Source organism: Hyla sarda, chromosome 2, assembly GCF_029499605.1.
Source record: "Hyla sarda isolate aHylSar1 chromosome 2, aHylSar1.hap1, whole genome shotgun sequence".
Taxonomy (NCBI): domain Eukaryota; kingdom Metazoa; phylum Chordata; class Amphibia; order Anura; family Hylidae; genus Hyla; species Hyla sarda.
In genome coordinates this window covers 63635463-63657749 of record NC_079190.1, presented here as the reverse complement: position 1 = coordinate 63657749, position 22287 = coordinate 63635463, and the positions used below count along the sequence as shown (strand labels likewise).

The window sequence follows — 22287 nt, the reverse complement described above, 5'->3', positions numbered from 1 at the left end:
CACACACACACACACACTCCTCCGCTGCCACAATTTCTCCAAACGAGCTTCAGGGTCTTCACAGGACTTGAACTCACATCCTCTCTGCTCCAAGGCAGCAGCTCTAACCACTAGACCATGCGAGCTTCATGGAAACTGGCAAGGATGACTGTGGTCTTGGCCTGTTTTGACAAAATAATTTTTTTCCCACCGGTTCATATACATTTGACTGGGACAGTACAGGCAAGCCGAGAGCTAGTTCGGACTTAGCTTCGAATCCCCCCTCTGTGCGGTTACGCTGGCAAGCTGTGTGTTGCGGGGGTATAGCTCAGTGGTAGAGCATTTGACTGCAGATCAAGAGGTCCTTGGCTCAAATCCGAGTGCCCCCTAACACACATTTTTTTGCTTTACGACTTAACCATATCCCACATATGTAGTGGTGGTGGGGGGGAGGCGCCATAGGAAGAAGGTTGTTGGTGTGGAAGTAAGTGGTCCCGAGTCCTGGGTGGTAGTTGGGGAGAAGGAGTGGTGGTAGTTGGTGTGAAGGGCTGGAGGCAACGTTGAGGTACAAACAAGCCACATGTTGTGGGGCTAAAGCTCAGTGGTAGAGCATTTGACTGCATGTAAAGAGGTCCAAGTTGATGAGCAGCCACCCTGGAGCGCAGAGGTTCAAGAGGTCCTTGATTCAAATACAAATGCCCGCTAATGCACAATTTTTTCTTGGTGGAGCATTGGGGTCAGACAGAAAAGAACCATAGAACTTCCTCTGTAGTATAAAGCAGCTGATAAGAGTAAAGAGCTTTAAATACAAGTCATTTACTAATCTGTATAACTTTTTGGCACCAGTTAATTAAAAAAAAAAAATTGACACACGAGTATCCCTTTAAGATCCACGAATGTAACTTTTTGATCTTTTTGTGGTTTGACAAAATTTACATCTAAATTACATTTATAGATTGAACCCACCACCTTCACACTGTAAGGTGGCAAGGATAACCACTTAGCATTCAGGGATCTTGACATAGGAAGCTGAGAGCTAGCTCCACCTTAGGTTGGAGACCCCTCCCCCCCTCCCCTTCCTCTGTGCAGTTGCTCTGTGTGCCAAAACAGACCAAGACCTTGGTCGCTGCATTTGCCTGACAAGCAGCTCTCACGGCCTAGTGGTTAGAGCTGCCGCCTTGTAACGAAAAGGTTGTGAGTTCGAATCCTGTGAAGACCATGAAGATGGAAGCTGTTAAAAGAGATGGATCGTGAGAACCTCGGATGTCTGGTGGGCTTTTATATGCCTTTGTATTTTTATTTATTTTTTTTATATCAAGAAAATGGTCTCCCCCTCTGCAATCCACCACTGCCTCCAACCCTTCACACCAACTGCCACCACTGCCTCCAGCCCTTCACACCAACTACCACCACTCCTTCTCCCCAACTACCACCTTGGACCCCAACTACCACCCATGGATGGACTGAGGCGAGGTGGATGTCAAGGAGAGTGGAATGGAGAGCAATGGATCGGGGGACTGGAGCATGTCGCTGGATGGACTGAGGCGAGGAGGATGTCAAGGAGGGCAGTTGTCGAGGTAAGTGGTTAGAGGGCGTTGCGGAGGAAGGAGTAGTTGTGGGGCATCGTGGAAGGTGGTCCACTGCCTGGAATGGAGGATTCTAGGTTGTGGATCTGCCAAAAGTGGTGTTGTGTCTGTCAAAGCATGTGGCATGTTGAAAATAAAAAGATGGGGGCTTTTATATGCCTTTGTATTTTTATTTATTTTTTTATATCAAGAAAATGGTCTCCCCCTCTGCAATCCACCACTGCCTCCAGCCCTTCACACCAACTACCACCACTGCCTCCAGCCCTTCACACCAACTACCACCACTCCTTCTCCCCAACTACCACCCTGGACCCGGGACCACTCACTTCCACACCAACAACCTTCTTCCTATGGAACCTTACCACCCACACCACCACCACTCATGGGATTGGAAGATATCGGTGCATGGATGGACTGAGGCGAGGTGGATGTCAGGGAGAGCGGAATGGAGAGCAATGTCCCTGAAGACCCTGGAGCATGTCGCTGGATGGACTGAGGCGAGGAGGATGTCAAGGAGAGCAGTTGTCGAGGTAAGTGGTTAGAGGGCGTTGCAGAGGAAGGTGTAGTTGTGGGGCATCGTGGAAGGTGGTCCACTGCCTGGAATGGAGGATTCTAGGTTGTGGATCTGCCAAAAGTGGTGTTGTGTCTGTCAAAGCATGTGGCATGTTGAAAATAAAAAGATGGGGGCTTTTATATGCCTTTGTATTTTTTATTTTTTTTATATCAAGAAAATGGACTCCCCCTCTGCAATCCACCACTGCCTCCAGCCCTTCACACCAACTACCACCACTGCCTCCAGCCCTTCACACCAACTACCACCACTCCTTCTCCCCCAACTACCACCCAGGACCCCAACTACCACCCATGGATGGACTGAGGCGTGGTGGATGTCAAGGAGAGTGGAATGGAGAGCAATGGATCGGGGGACTGGAGCATGTCGCTGGATGAACTGAGGCGAGGAGGATGTCAAGGAGAGCAGTTGTCGAGGTAAGTGGTTAGAGGGCGTTGCGGAGGAAGGTGTAGTTGTGGGGCATCGTGGAAGGTGGTCCACTGCCTGGAATGGAGGATTCTAGGTTGTGGATCTAACAAAAGTGGTGTTGTGTCTGTCAAAGCATGTGGCATGTTGAAAATAAAAAGATGGGGGCTTTTTTATGCCTTTGTATTTTTATTTATTTTTTTTATATCAAGAAAATGGTCTCCCCCTCTGCAATCCACCACTGCCTCCAGCCCTTCACACCAACTACCACCACTGCCTCCAGCCCTTCACACCAACTACCACCACTCCTTCTCCCCAACTACCACCCAGGACCCCAACTACCAACCATGGATGGACTGAGGCGAGGTGGATGTCAAGGAGAGTGGAATGGAGAGCAATGGATCGGGGGACTGGAGCATGTCGCTGGATGGACTGAGGCGAGGAGGATGTCAAGGAGAGAAGTTGTCGAGGTAAGTGGTTAGAGGGCGTTGCGGAGGAAGGTGTAGTTGTCGGGCATCGTGGAAGGTGGTCCACTGCCTGGAATGGAGTATTCTAGGTTGTGGATCTGCCAAAAGTGGTGTTGTGTCTGTCAAAGCATGTGGCATGTTGAAAATAAAAAGATGGGGGCTTTTATATGCCTTTGTATTTTTTTTTTTTTTTATATCAAGAAAATGGTTTCCCCCTCTGCAATCCACCACTGCCTCCAGCCCTTCACACCAACTACCACCACTGCCTCCAGCCCTTCACACCAACTACCACCACTCCTTCTCCCCAACTACCACCCAGGACCCCAACTACCACCCATGGATGGACTGAGGCGAGGTGGATGTCAAGGAGAGTGGAATGGAGAGCAATGGATCGGGGGACTGGAGCATGTCGCTGGATGGACTGAGGCGAGGAGGATGTCAAGGAGAGCAGTTGTCGAGGTAAGTGGTTAGAGGGCGTTGCGGAGGAAGGTGTAGTTGTCGGGCATCGTGGAAGGTGGTCCACTGCCTGGAATGGAGTATTCTAGGTTGTGGATCTGCCAAAAGTGGTGTTGTGTCTGTCAAAGCATGTAGCATGTTGAAAATAAAAAGATGGGGGCTTTTATATGCCTTTGTATTTTTTTTTTTTTATATATCAAGAAAATGGTCTCCCCCTCTGCAATCCACCACTGCCTCCAGCCCTTCACACCAACTACCACCACTGCCTCCAGCCCTTCACACCAACTACCACCACTCCTTCTCCCCAACTACCACCCAGGACCCCAACTACCACCCATGGATGGACTGAGGCGAGGTGGATGTCAAGGAGAGTGGAATGGAGAGCAATGGATCGGGGGACTGGAGCATGTCGCTGGATGGACTGAGGCGAGGAGGATGTCAAGGAGAGCAGTTGTCGAGGTAAGTGGTTAGAGGGCGTTGCGGAGGAAGGTGTAGTTGTGGGGCATCGTGGAAGGTGGTCCACTGCCTGGAATGGAGGATTCTAGGTTGTGGATCTGCCAAAAGTGGTGTTGTGTCTGTCGAAGCATGTGGCATGTTGAAAATAAAAAGATGGGGGATTTTATATGCCTTTGTATTTTTTTTTTTTTTTTATATCAAGAAAATGGTCTCCCCCTCTGCAATCCACCACTGCCTCCAACCCTTCACACCAACTACCACCACTGCCTCCAGCCCTTCACACCAACTACCACCACTCCTTCTCCCCAACTACCACCTTGGACCCCAACTACCACCCATGGATGGACTGAGGCGAGGTGGATGTCAAGGAGAGTGGAATGGAGAGCAATGGATCGGGGGACTGGAGCATGTCGCTGGATGGACTGAGGCGAGGAGGATGTCAAGGAGAGCAGTTGTCGAGGTAAGTGGTTAGAGGGCGTTGCGGAGGAAGGTGTAGTTGTGGGGCATCGTGGAAGGTGGTCCACTGCCTGGAATGGAGGATTCTAGGTTGTGGATCTGCCAAAAGTGGTGTTGTGTCTGTCGAAGCATGTGGCATGTTGAAAATAAAAAGATGGGGGCTTTTATATGACTTTGTATTTTTATTAATTTTTTTTATATCAAGAAAATGGTCTCCCCCTCTGCAATCCACCACTGCCTCCAGCCCTTCACACCAACTACCACCACTGCCTCCAGACCTTCACACCAACTACCACCACTCCTTCTCCCCAACTACCACCAAGGACCCGGGACCACTCACTTCCACACCAGCAACCTTCTTCCCATGGCACCTTACCACCCACACCACCACCACTCATTGGATTGGAAGATATCGGTGCATGGATGGACTGAGGCGAGGTGGATGTCAGGGAGAGCGGAATGGAGAGCAATGTCCCTGAAGACCCTGGAGCATGTCGCTGGATGAACTGAGGCGAGGAGGATGTCAAGGAGAGCAGTTGTCGAGGTAAGTGGTTAGATGGCGTTGCGGAAGAAGGTGTAGTTGTGGGGCATCGTGGAAGGTGGTCCACTGCCTGGAATGGAGGATTCTAGGTTGTGGATCTGCCAAAAGTGGTGTTGTGTCTGTCGAAGCATGTGGCATGTTGAAAATAAAAAGATGGGGGCTTTTATATGCCTTTGTATTTTTATTTATTTTTTTTATATCAAGAAAATGGTCTCCCCCTCTGCAATCCACCACTGCCTCCAGCCCTTCACACCAACTACCACCACTGCCTCCAGCCCTTCACACCAACTACCACCACTCCTTCTCCCCAACTACCACCCAGGACCCCAACTACCACCCATGGATGGACTGAGGCGAGGTGGATGTCAAGGAGAGTGGAAAGGAGAGCAATGGATCGGGGGACTGGAGCATGTCGCTGGATGGACTGAGGCGAGGAGGATGTCAAGGAGAGCAGTTGTCGAGGTAAGTGGTTAGAGGGCGTTGCGGAGGAAGGTGTAGTTGTCGGGCATCGTGGAAGGTGGTCCACTGCCTGGAATGGAGTATTCTAGGTTGTGGATCTGCCAAAAGTGGTGTTGTGTCTGTCAAAGCATGTGGCATGTTGAAAATAAAAAGATGGGGGCTTTTATATGCCTTTGTATTTTTTTTTTTTTATATATCAAGAAAATGGTCTCCCCCTCTGCAATCCACCACTGCCTCCAGCCCTTCACACCAACTACCACCACTGCCTCCAGCCCTTCACACCAACTACCACCACTCCTTCTCCCCAACTACCACCCAGGACCCCAACTACCACCCATGGATGGACTGAGGCGAGGTGGATGTCAAGGAGAGTGGAATGGAGAGCAATGGATCGGGGGACTGGAGCATGTCGCTGGATGGACTGAGGCGAGGAGGATGTCAAGGAGAGCAGTTGTCGAGGTAAGTGGTTAGAGGGCGTTGCGGAGGAAGGTGTAGTTGTGGGGCATCGTGGAATGTGGTCCACTGCCTGGAATGGAGGATTCTAGGTGGTGGATCTGCCAAAAGTGGTGTTGTGTCTGTCGAAGCATGTGGCATGTTGAAAATAAAAAGATGGGGGATTTTATATGCCTTTGTATTTTTATTTTTTTTTTATATCAAGAAAATGGTCTCCCCCTCTGCAATCCACCACTGCCTCCAACCCTTCACACCAACTACCACCACTGCCTCCAGCCCTTCACACCAACTACCACCACTCCTTCTCCCCAACTACCACCTTGGACCCCAACTACCACCCATGGATAGACTGAGGCGAGGTGGATGTCAAGGAGAGTGGAATGGAGAGCAATGGATCGGGGGACTGGAGCATGTCGCTGGATGGACTGAGGCGAGGAGGATGTCAAGGAGAGCAGTTGTCGAGGTAAGTGGTTAGAGGGCGTTGCGGAGGAAGGTGTAGTTGTGGGGCATCGTGGAAGGTGGTCCACTGCCTGGAATGGAGGATTCTAGGTTGTGGATCTGCCAAAAGTGGTGTTGTGTCTGTCGAAGCATGTGGCATGTTGAAAATAAAAAGATGGGGGCTTTTATATGACTTTGTATTTTTATTAATTTTTTTTATGTCAAGAAAATGGTCTCCCCCTCTGCAATCCACCACTGCCTCCAGCCCTTCACACCAACTACCACCACTGCCTCCAGCCCTTCACACCAACTACCACCACTCCTTCTCCCCAACTACCACCAAGGACCCGGGACCACTCACTTCCACACCAGCAACCTTCTTCCTATGGCACCTTACCACCCACACCACCACCACTCATTGGATTGGAAGATATCGGTGCATGGATGGACTGAGGCGAGGTGGATGTCAGGGAGAGCGGAATGGAGAGCAATGTCCCTGAAGACCCTGGAGCATGTCGCTGGATGAACTGAGGCGAGGAGGATGTCAAGGAGAGCAGTTGTCGAGGTAAGTGGTTAGAGGGCGTTGCGGAGGAAGGTGTAGTTGTGGGGCATCGTGGAAGGTGGTCCACTGCCTGGAATGGAGGATTCTAGGTTGTGGATCTACCAAAAGTGGTGTTGTGTCTGTCAAAGCATGTGGCATGTTGAAAATAAAAAGATGGAGGCTTTTATATGCCTTTGTATTTTTATTTATTTTTTTTATATCAAGAAAATGGTCTCCCCCTCTGCAATCCACCACTGCCTCCAGCCCTTCACACCAACTACCACCACTGCCTCCAGCCCTTCACACCAACTACCACCACTCCTTCTCCCCAACTACCACCCAGGACCCCAACTACCACCCATGGATGGACTGAGGCGAGGTGGATGTCAAGGAGAGTGGAATGGAGAGCAATGGATCGGGGGACTGGAGCATGTCGCTGGATGGACTGAGGCGAGGAGGATGTAAAGGAGAGCAGTTGTCGAAGTAAGTGGTTAGAGGGCGTTGCGGAGGAAGGTGTAGTTGTGGGGCATCGTGGAAGGTGGTCCACTGCCTGGAATGAAGGATTCTAGGTTGGGGATCTGCCAAAAGTGGTGTTGTGTCTGTCGAAGCATGTGGGATGTTGAAAATAAAAAGATGGGGGCTTTTATTAGCCTTTCGTTTTTTTTATATCAAGAAAACCTCCTCTGCAATCCATCATTGCCTCCAGCCCTTCACATCAATTACCACCACTGCCTCCACACCAACTACCACCACTGCCACCAGCCCTTCACACCAACTACCACCCAGGAACCAGGACCACTCACTTCCACACCAACAGCCTACTTCCTATGGAACCTTCCCACCCACACTCACATACCAGCTACCACAGCCATCCACACCATAGCTCCTTCTCCAACACCTTATGGATGCCTGACCATCAACCACTTCACACACACACACACACACACACACACACACCTCCGCTTCCACACTCTGCTGCCACAATTTCTCCAAACGAGCTTCAGGGTCTTCACTTGACTTGAACGCACAACCTCTCTGCTCCAATGCAGCAGCTCTAACCACTAGACCATGAGAGCTTCATGGAAACTGGCAAGGATGACTGTGGTCTTGGCCTGTTTTGACAAAATAATTTTTTTCCCACCGGTTCATATACATTTGACTGGGACAGTACAGGCAAGCCGAGAGCTAGTTCGGACTTAGCTTCGAATCCCCCCTCTGTGCGGTTACGCTGGTAAGCCATGTGTTGCGGGGGTATAGCTCAGTGGTAGAGCATTTGACTGCAGATCAAGAGGTCCTTGGCTCAAATCCGAGTGCCCCCTAACACACATTTTTTTGCTTTACGACTTAACCGTAACCCACATATGTAGTGGTGGTGGGGGGGAGGCGCCATAGGAAGAAGGTTGTTGGTGTGGAAGTGAGTGGTCCCAGGTCCTGGGTGGTAGTTGGGGAGAAGGAGTGGTGGTAGTTGGTGTGAAGGGCTGGAGGCAACGTTGAGGTACAAACAAGCCACATGTTGTGGTGCTAAAGCTCAGTGGTAGAGCATTTGACTGCATGTAAAGAGGTCCAAGTGCCCGTAACACACATTTTTTTTCTTTACAAGCTTAACTGTATCCCACATATGTAGTTTATTGCAGAAAATTAAAAATGTTGAGGTACAGATGAGCTGCAGGTTGTGGGGGTATAGCTCAGTGGTAGAGCATTTGACTGCAGATCAAGATGGAAGCTGTTAAAAGAGATGGATCGTGAGAACCTCGGATGTCTAGTGGGCTTTTATATGCCTTTGTATTTTTTTTTTTTTTTTTTATATCAAGAAAATGGTCTCCCCCTCTGCAATCCACCACTTCACACCAACTACCACCACTGCCTCCAGCCCTTCACACCAACTACCACCACTCCTTCTCCCCAACTACCACCTTGGACCCCAACTACCACCCATGGATGGACTGAGGCGAGGTGGATGTCAAGGAGAGTGGAATGGAGAGCAATGGATCGGGGGACTGGAGCATGTCGCTGGATGGACTGAGGCGAGGAGGATGTCAAGGAGAGCAGTTGTCGAGGTAAGTGGTTAGAGGGCGTTGCGGAGGAAGGTGTAGTTGTGGGGCATCGTGGAAGGTGGTCCACTGCCTGGAATGGAGGATTCTAGGTTGTGGATCTGCCAAAAGTGGTGTTGTGTCTGTCGAAGCATGTGGCATGTTGAAAATAAAAAGATGGGGGCTTTTATATGACTTTGTATTTTTATTAATTTTTTTTATATCAAGAAAATGGTCTCCCCCTCTGCAATCCACCACTGCCTCCAGCCCTTCACACCAACTACCACCACTGCCTCCAGACCTTCACACCAACTACCACCACTCCTTCTCCCCAACTACCACCAAGGACCCGGGACCACTCACTTCCACACCAGCAACCTTCTTCCCATGGCACCTTACCACCCACACCACCACCACTCATTGGATTGGAAGATATCGGTGCATGGATGGACTGAGGCGAGGTGGATGTCAGGGAGAGCGGAATGGAGAGCAATGTCCCTGAAGACCCTGGAGCATGTCGCTGGATGAACTGAGGCGAGGAGGATGTCAAGGAGAGCAGTTGTCGAGGTAAGTGGTTAGATGGCGTTGCGGAAGAAGGTGTAGTTGTGGGGCATCGTGGAAGGTGGTCCACTGCCTGGAATGGAGGATTCTAGGTTGTGGATCTGCCAAAAGTGGTGTTGTGTCTGTCGAAGCATGTGGCATGTTGAAAATAAAAAGATGGGGGCTTTTATATGCCTTTGTATTTTTATTTATTTTTTTTATATCAAGAAAATGGTCTCCCCCTCTGCAATCCACCACTGCCTCCAGCCCTTCACACCAACTACCACCACTGCCTCCAGCCCTTCACACCAACTACCACCACTCCTTCTCCCCAACTACCACCCAGGACCCCAACTACCACCCATGGATGGACTGAGGCGAGGTGGATGTCAAGGAGAGTGGAAAGGAGAGCAATGGATCGGGGGACTGGAGCATGTCGCTGGATGGACTGAGGCGAGGAGGATGTCAAGGAGAGCAGTTGTCGAGGTAAGTGGTTAGAGGGCGTTGCGGAGGAAGGTGTAGTTGTCGGGCATCGTGGAAGGTGGTCCACTGCCTGGAATGGAGTATTCTAGGTTGTGGATCTGCCAAAAGTGGTGTTGTGTCTGTCAAAGCATGTGGCATGTTGAAAATAAAAAGATGGGGGCTTTTATATGCCTTTGTATTTTTTTTTTTTTATATATCAAGAAAATGGTCTCCCCCTCTGCAATCCACCACTGCCTCCAGCCCTTCACACCAACTACCACCACTGCCTCCAGCCCTTCACACCAACTACCACCACTCCTTCTCCCCAACTACCACCCAGGACCCCAACTACCACCCATGGATGGACTGAGGCGAGGTGGATGTCAAGGAGAGTGGAATGGAGAGCAATGGATCGGGGGACTGGAGCATGTCGCTGGATGGACTGAGGCGAGGAGGATGTCAAGGAGAGCAGTTGTCGAGGTAAGTGGTTAGAGGGCGTTGCGGAGGAAGGTGTATGTTACGCCGAGCGCTCCGGGTCCCCGCTCCTCCCCGGAGCGCTCGCTTCACTCCCTCCGCTGCAGCGCTCCGGTCACGTCCTCTGACCCGGGGCGCTGCGATCCCGCTGCCAGCCGGGATGCGATTCGCGATGCGGGTAGCGCCCGCTCGCGATGCGCACCCCGGCTCCCCTACCTGACTCGCTCCCCGTCTGTTCTGTCCCGGCGCGCGCGGCCCCGCTCCCTAGGGCGCGCGCGCGCCGGGTCTCTGCGATTTAAAGGGCCACTGCGCCGCTGATTGGCGCAGTGGTTCCAATTAGGGTTTTCACCTGTGCACTTCCCTATATTACCTCACTTCCCTTGCACTCCCTTGCCGGATCTTGTTGCCTTAGTGCCAGTGAAAGCGTTCCTTGTGTGTTCCTTGCCTGTGTTTCCAGACCTTCTGCCGTTGCCCCTGACTACGATCCTTGCTGCCTGCCCCGACCTTCTGCTACGTCCGACCTTGCTTCTGCCTACTCCCTTGTACCGCGCCTATCTTCAGCAGCCAGAGAGGTGAGCCGTTGCTAGTGGATACGACCTGGTCACTACCGCCGCAGCAAGACCATCCCGCTTTGCGGCGGGCTCTGGTGAAAACCAGTAGTGGCTTAGAACCGGTCCACTAGCACGGTCCACGCCAATCCCTCTCTGGCACAGAGGGTCCACTACCTGCCAGCCGGCATCGTGACAGTAGATCCGGCCATGGATCCCGCTGAAGTTCCTCTGCCAGTTGTCGCTGACCTCACCACGGTGGTCGCCCAGCAGTCACAACAGATAGCGCAACAAGGCCAACAGCTGTCTCAACTGACCGTTATGCTACAACAGTTGCTACCACAGCTTCAGCAGTCATCTCCTCCGCCAGCTCCTGCACCTCCTCCGCAGCGAGTGGCCGCTCCTGGGATACGCTTATCCTTGCCGGATAAATTTGATGGGGACTCTAAGTTTTGCCGTGGCTTTCTTTCCCAATGTTCCCTGCATCTGGAGATGATGTCGGACCTGTTTCCCACTGAAAGGTCTAAGGTGGCTTTCGTAGTCAGTCTTCTGTCCGGAAAAGCCCTGTCATGGGCCACACCGCTCTGGGACCGCAATGACCCCGTCACTGCCTCTGTACACTCCTTCTTCTCGGAAATCCGAAGTGTCTTTGAGGAACCTGCCCGAGCCTCTTCTGCTGAGACTGCCCTGTTGAACCTGGTCCAGGGTAATTCTTCCGTTGGCGAGTATGCCGTACAATTCCGTACACTTGCTTCAGAATTGTCCTGGAATAATGAGGCCCTCTGCGCGACCTTCAAAAAAGGCCTATCCAGCAACATTAAAGATGTTCTGGCCGCACGAGAAATTCCTGCTAATCTACATGAACTTATTCACCTAGCCACTCGCATTGACATGCGTTTTTCTGAAAGGCGTCAGGAACTCCGCCAAGATATGGACTCTGTTCGCACGAGGCGTTTCGTCTCCTCGGCTCCTCTCTCCTCTGGTCCCCTGCAATCTGTTCCTGTGCCTCCCGCCGTGGAGGCTATGCAGGTCGACCGGTCTCGCCTGACACCTCAAGAGAGGACACGACGCCGTATGGAGAACCTCTGCCTGTACTGTGCTAGTACCGAACACTTCCTGAGGGATTGTCCTATCCGTCCTCCCCGCCTGGAAAGACGTACGCTGACTCCGCACAAAGGTGAGACAGTCCTTGATGTCTACTCTGCTTCTCCACGTCTTACTGTGCCTGTGCGGATGTCTGCCTCTGCCTTCTCCTTCTCTACAGTGGCCTTCTTGGACTCTGGATCTGCAGGAAATTTTATTTTGGCCTCTCTCGTCAACAGGTTCAACATCCCGGTGACCAGTCTCGCCAGACCCCTCTACATCAATTGTGTAAATAATGAAAGATTGGACTGTACCATACGTTTCCGCACGGAGCCCCTTCTTATGAGCATCGGATCTCATCATGAGAGGATTGAACTTTTGGTCCTCCCCAATTGCACCTCGGAGATTCTCCTTGGACTTCCCTGGCTTCAACTTCATTCCCCAACCCTGGATTGGTCCACTGGGGAGATCAAGAGTTGGGGGTCCTCTTGTTCCAAGAACTGTCTAAAACCGGTTCCCAGTAACCCTTGCCGTAACTCTGTGGTTCCTCCAGTAACCGGTCTCCCTAAGGCCTATATGGACTTCGCGGATGTTTTCTGCAAAAAACAAGCTGAGACTCTACCTCCTCACAGGCCTTATGATTGCCCTATCGACCTCCTCCCGGGTACTACTCCACCCCGGGGCAGAATTTATCCTCTCTCTGCCCCAGAGACTCTTGCCATGTCCGAATACGTCCAGGAGAATCTAAAAAAGGGCTTTATCCGTAAATCCTCCTCTCCTGCCGGAGCCGGATTTTTCTTTGTGTCCAAAAAAGATGGCTCCCTACGTCCTTGCATTGACTACCGCGGTCTTAATAAAATCACGGTTAAGAACCGCTACCCCTTACCCCTCATCTCTGAACTCTTTGATCGCCTCCAAGGTGCCCACATCTTCACTAAATTGGACTTAAGAGGCGCCTATAACCTCATCCGCATCAGAGAGGGGGACGAGTGGAAAACGGCATTTAACACCAGAGATGGACACTTTGAGTATCTGGTCATGCCCTTTGGACTGTGCAATGCCCCTGCCGTCTTCCAAGACTTTGTCAATGAAATTTTTCGTGATCTGTTATACTCCTGTGTTGTTGTATATCTGGACGATATCCTAATTTTTTCTGCCAATCTAGAAGAACACCGCCAGCATGTCCGTATGGTTCTTCAGAGACTTCGTGACAACCAACTCTATGCCAAAATTGAGAAATGTCTGTTTGAATGCCAATCTCTTCCTTTTCTAGGATATTTGGTCTCTGGCCAGGGACTACAGATGGATCCAGACAAACTCTCTGCCGTCTTAGATTGGCCACGCCCCTCCGGACTCCGTGCTATCCAACGCTTTTTGGGGTTCGCCAATTATTACAGGCAATTTATTCCACATTTTTCTACCATTGTGGCTCCTATCGTGGCTTTAACCAAAAAAAATGCTGATCCCAAGTCCTGGCCTCCTCAAGCAGAAGACTCCTTTAAACGACTCAAGTCTGCCTTTTCTTCGGCTCCCGTGCTCTCCAGACCTGACCCTTCCAAACCCTTCCTATTGGAGGTTGATGCCTCCTCAGTGGGAGCTGGAGCTGTTCTTCTACAAAAAAATTCTTCCGGGCATGCTGTCACTTGTGGTTTTTTCTCTAGGACCTTCTCTCCAGCGGAGAGGAACTACTCCATCGGGGATCGAGAGCTTCTAGCCATTAAATTAGCACTTGAGGAATGGAGGCATCTGCTGGAGGGATCAAGATTTCCTGTTATTATCTACACCGACCACAAGAACCTCTCCTACCTCCAGTCTGCCCAACGGCTGAATCCTCGCCAGGCCCGGTGGTCTCTGTTCTTTGCCCGATTTAATTTTGAGATTCACTTTCGTCCTGCCGATAAGAACATTAGGGCCGATGCTCTCTCTCGTTCCGCGGATGCCTCAGAAGTTGATCTCCCTCCGCAACACATCATTCCACCTGACTGCCTGATCTCCACTTCTCCTGCCTCCATCAGGCAGACTCCTCCAGGAAAGACCTTTGTTTCTCCACGCCAACGCCTCGGAATCCTCAAATGGGGTCACTCCTCCCATCTCGCAGGTCATGCGGGCATCAAGAAATCTGTGCTACTCATCTCCCGCTTCTATTGGTGGCCGACTCTGGAGACGGATGTTGGGGACTTTGTGCGAGCCTGCACTATCTGTGCCCGGGATAAGACTCCTCGCCAGAAGCCCGCTGGTTTTCTTCATCCTCTGCCTGTCCCCGAACAGCCTTGGTCTCTGATTGGTATGGATTTTATTACTGATTTACCCCCTTCCCGTGGCAACACCGTTATTTGGGTGGTCGTTGATCGATTCTCCAAAATGGCACATTTCATCCCTCTTCCTGGTCTTCCTTCTGCGCCTCAGTTGGCTAAACAATTTTTTGTACACATTTTTCGTCTTCACGGGTTGCCTACGCAGATTGTCTCGGATAGAGGGGTCCAATTCGTGTCTAAATTCTGGAGGGCTCTCTGTAAACAACTCAAGATTAAATTAAATTTTTCCTCTGCATATCATCCCCAGTCCAATGGACAAGTAGAAAGAATTAACCAGATCCTGGGTGATTATTTGCGACATTTTGTTTCCTCCCGCCAGGATGACTGGGCAGATCTCCTTCCATGGGCCGAATTCTCGTATAACTTCAGGGTCTCTGAATCTTCCTCCAAATCCCCATTTTTCGTGGTGTACGGCCGTCACCCTCTTCCCCCCCTCCCTACCCCCTTGCCCTCTGGTCTGCCCGCTGTGGATGAAATTTCTCGTGACCTTTCCATTATATGGAGAGAGACCCAAAATTCTCTCTTACAGGCTTCTTCACGCATGAAGAGGTTCGCGGATAAGAAAAGAAGAGCTCCCCCCGTTTTTTCCCCTGGAGACAAGGTATGGCTCTCCGCTAAATATGTCCGCTTCCGTGTCCCTAGCTACAAGTTGGGACCACGCTATCTTGGTCCTTTCAAAATTTTGTGTCAAATTAATCCTGTCTCTTATAAACTTCTTCTTCCTCCTTCTCTTCGTATCCCTAATGCCTTTCACGTCTCTCTTCTCAAACCACTCATCCTCAACCGTTTTTCTCCCAAATCTGTTCCTCCCACTCCTGTTTCCGGCTCCTCGGACGTCTTCTCGGTCAAGGAAATTTTGGCTGCCAAAAAGGTCAGAGGGAAAAATTTTTTTTTAGTAGACTGGGATGGTTGTGGTCCTGAAGAGAGATCCTGGGAACCTGAGGACAACATCCTTGACAAAAGTCTGCTCCTCAGGTTCTCAGGCTCCAAGAAGAGGGGGAGACCCAAGGGGGGGGGGTACTGTTACGCCGAGCGCTCCGGGTCCCCGCTCCTCCCCGGAGCGCTCGCTTCACTCCCTCCGCTGCAGCGCTCCGGTCACGTCCTCTGACCCGGGGCGCTGCGATCCCGCTGCCAGCCGGGATGCGATTCGCGATGCGGGTAGCGCCCGCTCGCGATGCGCACCCCGGCTCCCCTACCTGACTCGCTCCCCGTCTGTTCTGTCCCGGCGCGCGCGGCCCCGCTCCCTAGGGCGCGCGCGCGCCGGGTCTCTGCGATTTAAAGGGCCACTGCGCCGCTGATTGGCGCAGTGGTTCCAATTAGGGTTTTCACCTGTGCACTTCCCTATATTACCTCACTTCCCTTGCACTCCCTTGCCGGATCTTGTTGCCTTAGTGCCAGTGAAAGCGTTCCTTGTGTGTTCCTTGCCTGTGTTTCCAGACCTTCTGCCGTTGCCCCTGACTACGATCCTTGCTGCCTGCCCCGACCTTCTGCTACGTCCGACCTTGCTTCTGCCTACTCCCTTGTACCGCGCCTATCTTCAGCAGCCAGAGAGGTGAGCCGTTGCTAGTGGATACGACCTGGTCACTACCGCCGCAGCAAGACCATCCCGCTTTGCGGCGGGCTCTGGTGAAAACCAGTAGTGGCTTAGAACCGGTCCACTAGCACGGTCCACGCCAATCCCTCTCTGGCACAGAGGGTCCACTACCTGCCAGCCGGCATCGTGACAGTGTAGTTGTGGGGCATCGTGGAATGTGGTCCACTGCCTGGAATGGAGGATTCTAGGTGGTGGATCTGCCAAAAGTGGTGTTGTGTCTGTCGAAGCATGTGGCATGTTGAAAATAAAAAGATGGGGGATTTTATATGCCTTTGTATTTTTTTTTTTTTTTTATATCAAGAAAATGGTCTCCCCCTCTGCAATCCACCACTGCCTCCAACCCTTCACACCAACTACCACCACTGCCTCCAGCCCTTCACACCAACTACCACCACTCCTTCTCCCCAACTACCACCTTGGACCCCAACTACCACCCATGGATAGACTGAGGCGAGGTGGATGTCAAGGAGAGTGGAATGGAGAGCAATGGATCGGGGGACTGGAGCATGTCGCTGGATGGACTGAGGCGAGGAGGATGTCAAGGAGAGCAGTTGTCGAGGTAAGTGGTTAGAGGGCGTTGCGGAGGAAGGTGTAGTTGTGGGGCATCGTGGAAGGTGGTCCACTGCCTGGAATGGAGGATTCTAGGTTGTGGATCTGCCAAAAGTGGTGTTGTGTCTGTCGAAGCATGTGGCATGTTGAAAATAAAAAGATGGGGGCTTTTATATGACTTTGTATTTTTATTAATTTTTTTTATGTCAAGAAAATGGTCTCCCCCTCTGCAATCCACCACTGCCTCCAGCCCTTCACACCAACTACCACCACTGCCTCCAGCCCTTCACACCAACTACCACCACTCCTTCTCCCCAACTACCACCAAGGACCCGGGACCACTCACTTCCACACCAGCAACCTTCTTCCTATGGCACCTTACCACCCACACCACCACCACTCATTGGATTGGAAGATATCGGTGCATGGATGGACTGAGGCGAGGTGGATGTCAGGGAGAGCGGAATGGAGAGCAATGTCCCTGAAGACCCTGGAGCATGTCGCTGGATGAACTGAGGCGAGGAGGATGTCAAGGAGAGCAGTTGTCGAGGTAAGTGGTTAGAGGGCGTTGCGGAGGAAGGTGTAGTTGTGGGGCATCGTGGAAGGTGGTCCACTGCCTGGAATGGAGGATTCTAGGTTGTGGATCTACCAAAAGTGGTGTTGTGTCTGTCAAAGCATGTGGCATGTTGAAAATAAAAAGATGGAGGCTTTTATATGCCTTTGTATTTTTATTTATTTTTTTTATATCAAGAAAATGGTCTCCCCCTCTGCAATCCACCACTGCCTCCAGCCCTTCACACCAACTACCACCACTGCCTCCAGCCCTTCACACCAACTACCACCACTCCTTCTCCCCAACTACCACCCAGGACCCCAACTACCACCCATGGATGGACTGAGGCGAGGTGGATGTCAAGGAGAGTGGAATGGAGAGCAATGGATCGGGGGACTGGAGCATGTCGCTGGATGGACTGAGGCGAGGAGGATGTAAAGGAGAGCAGTTGTCGAAGTAAGTGGTTAGAGGGCGTTGCGGAGGAAGGTGTAGTTGTGGGGCATCGTGGAAGGTGGTCCACTGCCTGGAATGAAGGATTCTAGGTTGGGGATCTGCCAAAAGTGGTGTTGTGTCTGTCGAAGCATGTGGGATGTTGAAAATAAAAAGATGGGGGCTTTTATTAGCCTTTCGTTTTTTTTATATCAAGAAAACCTCCTCTGCAATCCATCATTGCCTCCAGCCCTTCACATCAATTACCACCACTGCCTCCACACCAACTACCACCACTGCCACCAGCCCTTCACACCAACTACCACCCAGGAACCAGGACCACTCACTTCCACACCAACAGCCTACTTCCTATGGAACCTTCCCACCCACACTCACATACCAGCTACCACAGCCATCCACACCATAGCTCCTTCTCCAACACCTTATGGATGCCTGACCATCAACCACTTCACACACACACACACACACACACACACACACACACACACACACACACACACACACACACACACACACACACACACACACACACACACACCTCCGCTTCCACACTCTGCTGCCACAATTTCTCCAAACGAGCTTCAGGGTCTTCACTTGACTTGAACGCACAACCTCTCTGCTCCAATGCAGCAGCTCTAACCACTAGACCATGAGAGCTTCATGGAAACTGGCAAGGATGACTGTGGTCTTGGCCTGTTTTGACAAAATAATTTTTTTCCCACCGGTTCATATACATTTGACTGGGACAGTGCAGGCAAGCCGAGAGCTAGTTCGGACTTAGCTTCGAATCCCCCCTCTGTGCGGTTACGCTGGTAAGCCATGTGTTGCGGGGGTATAGCTCAGTGGTAGAGCATTTGACTGCAGATCAAGAGGTCCTTGGCTCAAATCCGAGTGCCCCCTAACACACATTTTTTTGCTTTACGACTTAACCGTATCCCACATATGTAGTGGTGGTGGGGGGGAGGCGCCATAGGAAGAAGGTTGTTGGTGTGGAAGTGAGTGGTCCCAGGTCCTGGGTGGTAGTTGGGGAGAAGGAGTGGTGGTAGTTGGTGTGAAGGGCTGGAGGCAACGTTGAGGTACAAACAAGCCACATGTTGTGGTGCTAAAGCTCAGTGGTAGAGCATTTGACTGCATGTAAAGAGGTCCAAGTGCCCGTAACACACATTTTTTTTCTTTACAAGCTTAACTGTATCCCACATATGTAGTTTATTGCAGAAAATTAAAAATGTTGAGGTACAGATGAGCTGCAGGTTGTGGGGGTATAGCTCAGTGGTAGAGCATTTGACTGCAGATCAAGATGGAAGCTGTTAAAAGAGATGGATCGTGAGAACCTCGGATGTCTAGTGGGCTTTTATATGCCTTTGTATTTTTTTTTTTTTTTTTTTATATCAAGAAAATGGTCTCCCCCTCTGCAATCCACCACTTCACACCAACTACCACCACTGCCTCCAGCCCTTCACACCAACTACCACCACTCCTTCTCCCCAACTACCACCCAGGACCCCAACTACCACCCATGGATGGACTGAGGCGAGGTGGATGTCAAGGAGAGTGGAATGGAGAGCAATGGATCGGGGGACTGGAGCATGTCGCTGGATGGACTGAGGCGAGGAGGATGTAAAGGAGAGCAGTTGTCGAGGTAAGTGGTTAGAGGGCGTTGGGGAGGAAGGTGTAGTTGTGGGGCATCGTGGAAGGTGGTCCACTGCCTGGAATGGAGTATTCTAGGTTGTGGATCTGCCAAAAGTGGTGTTGTGTCTGTCGAAGCATGTGGCATGTTGAAAATAAAAAGATGGGGGCTTTTATATGCCTTTGTATTTTTTTTTTTATATCAAGAAAATGCTCTCCCCCTCTGCAATCCACCACTGCCTCCAGCCCTTCACACCAACTACCACCACTGCCTCCAGCCCTTCACACCAACTACCACCACTCCTTCTCCCCAACTACCACCCAGGACCCGGGACCACTCACTTCCACACCAACAACCTTCTTCCTATGGAACCTTACCACCCACACCACCACCACTCATGGGATTGGAAGATATCGGTGCATGGATGGACTGAGGCGAGGTGGATGTCAAGGCCGGTGGAATGGAGACCAATGGATCGGGGGACTGGAGCATGTCGCTGGATGGACTGAGGCGAGGAGGATGTCAAGGAGAGCAGTTGTCGAGGTAAGTGGTTAGAGGGCGTTGCGGAGGAAGGTGTAGTTGTCGGGCATCGTGGAAGGTGGTCCACTGCCTGGAATGGAGGATTCTAGGTTGTGGATCTGCCAAAAGGGGTGTTGTGTCTGTCAAAGCATGTGGCATGTTGAAAATAAAAAGATGGGGGCTTTTATATGCCTTTGTATTTTTATTTATTTTTTTTATATCAAGAAAATGGTCTCCCCCTCTGCAATCCACCACTGCCTCCAGCCCTTCACACCAACTACCACCACTGCCTCCAGCCCTTCACACCAACTACCACCACTCCTTCTCCCCAACTACCACCCAGGACCCCAACTACCACCCATGGATGGACTGAGGCGAGGTGGATGTCAAGGAGAGTGGAATGGAGAGCAATGGATCGGGGGACTGGAGCATGTCGCTGGATGGACTGAGGCGAGGAGGATGTCAAGGAGAGCAGTTGTCGAGGTAAGTGGTTAGAGGGCGTTGCGGAGGAAGGTGTAGTTGTGGGGCATCGTGGAAGGTGGTCCACTGCCTGGAATGGAGGATTCTAGGTTGTGGATCTGCCAAAAGTGGTGTTGTGTCTGTCGAAGCATGTGGCATGTTGAAAATAAAAAGATGGGGGCTTTTATATGCCTTTGTATTTTTATTTATTTTTTTTATATCAAGAAAATGGTCTCCCTCTCTGCAATCCACCACTGCCTCCAACCCTTCACACCAACTACCACCACTGCCTCCAGCCCTTCACACCAACTACCACCACTCCTTCTCCCCAACTACCACCTTGGACCCCAACTACCACCCATGGATGGACTGAGGCGAGGTGAATGTCAAGGAGAGTGGAATGGAGAGCAATGGATCGGGGGACTGGAGCATGTCGCTGGATGGACTGAGGCGAGGAGGATGTCAAGGAGAGCAGTTGTCGAGGTAAGTGGTTAGAGGACGTTGCGGAGGAAGGTGTAGTTGTGGGGCATCGTGGAAGGTGGTCCACTGCCTGGAATGGAGGATTCTAGGTTGTGGATCTGCCAAAAGTGGTGTTGTGTCTGTCAAAGCATGTGGCATGTTGAAAATAAAAAAATGGGGGCTTTTATATGCCTTTGTATTTTTATTTATTTTTTTATATCAAGAAAATGGTCTCCCCCTCTGCAATCCACCACTGCCTCCAGCCCTTCACACCAACTACCACCACTGCCTCCAGCCCTTCACACCAACTACCACCACTCCTTCTCCCCAACTACCACCCAGGACCCCAACTACCACCCATGGATGGACTGAGGCGAGGTGGATGTCAAGAAGAGTGGAATGGAGAGCAATGGATCGGGGGACTGGAGTATGTCGCTGGATGGACTCAGGCGAGGAGGATGTCAAGGAGAGCAGTTGTCGAGGTAAGTGGTTAGAGGGCGTTGCGGAGGAAGGTGTAGTTGTGGGGCATCGTGGAAGGTGGTCCACTGCCTGGAATGGAGGATTCTAGGTTGTGGATCTGCCAAAAGTGGTGTTGTGTCTGTCGAAGCATGTGGCATGTTGAAAATAAAAAGATGGGGGCTTTTATATGCCTTTGTATTTTTATTTATTTTTTTATATCAAGAAAATGGTCTCCCCCTCTGCAATCCACCACTGCCTCAATCCCTTCACACCAACTACCACCACTGCCTCCAGCCCTTCACACCAACTACCACCACTCCTTCTCCCCAACTACCACCCAGGACCCCAACTACCACCCATGGATGGACTGAGGCGAGGTGGATGTCAAGAAGAGTGGAATGGAGAGCAATGGATCGGGGGACTGGAGTATGTCGCTGGATGGACTGAGGCGAGGAGGATGTCAAGGAGAGCAGTTGTCGAGGTAAGTGGTTAGAGGGCGTTGCGGAGGAAGGTGTAGTTGTGGGGCATCGTGGAAGGTGGTCCACTGCCTGGAATGGAGGATTCTAGGTTGTGGATCTGCCAAAAGGGGTGTTGTGTCTGTCAAAGCATGTGGCATGTTGAAAATAAAAAGATGGGGGCTTTTATATGCCTTTGTATTTTTATTTATTTTTTTTATATCAAGAAAATGCTCTCCCCCTCTGCAATCCACCACTTCCTCCAGCCCTTCACACCAACTACCACCACTGCCTCCAGCCCTTCACACCAACTACCACCACTCCTTCTCCCCAACTACCACCCAGGACCCGGGACCACTCACTTCCACACCAACAACCTTCTTCCTATGGAACCTTACCACCCACACCACCACCACTCATGTGATTGGAAGATATCGGTGCATGGATGGACTGAGGCGAGGTGGATGTCAAGGCCGGTGGAATGGAGATCAATGGATCGGGGGACTGGAGCATGTCGCTGGATGGACTGAGGCGAGGAGGATGTCAAGGAGAGCAGTTGTCGAGGTAAGTGGTTAGAGGGCGTTGCGGAGGAAGGTGTAGTTGTCGGGCATCGTGGAAGGTGGTCCACTGCCTGGAATGGAGGATTCTAGGTTGTGGATCTGCCAAAAGGGGTGTTGTGTCTGTCAAAGCATGTGGCATGTTGAAAATAAAAAGATGGGGGCTTTTATATGCCTTTGTATTTTTATTTATTTTTTTTATATCAAGAAAATGGTCTCCCCCTCTGCAATCCACCACTGCCTCCAGCCCTTCACACCAACTACCACCACTGCCTCCAGCCCTTCACACCAACTACCACCACTCCTTCTCCCCAACTACCACCCAGGACCCCAATTACCACCCATG

At 51.2% G+C, this 22287-nt stretch overlaps 3 non-coding genes across 3 annotated transcripts; all 3 read left to right on the top strand.

The window, feature by feature from the left end:
• Positions 1-296: 296 nt before the first annotated feature.
• TRNAC-GCA (transfer RNA cysteine (anticodon GCA)) lies at positions 297-368 on the top strand. Its single transcript has one exon. It is a non-coding gene; the product is annotated as a tRNA-Cys (tRNA).
• Positions 369-8055: 7687 nt separating this feature from the next.
• Positions 8056-8127, top strand: TRNAC-GCA (transfer RNA cysteine (anticodon GCA)). The gene has a single exon. It is a non-coding gene; the product is annotated as a tRNA-Cys (tRNA).
• A 10107-nt stretch (positions 8128-18234) lies between these two features.
• On the top strand, positions 18235-18306 carry TRNAC-GCA (transfer RNA cysteine (anticodon GCA)). The gene has a single exon. It is a non-coding gene; the product is annotated as a tRNA-Cys (tRNA).
• The last annotated feature ends 3981 nt before the right edge of the window (positions 18307-22287 follow it).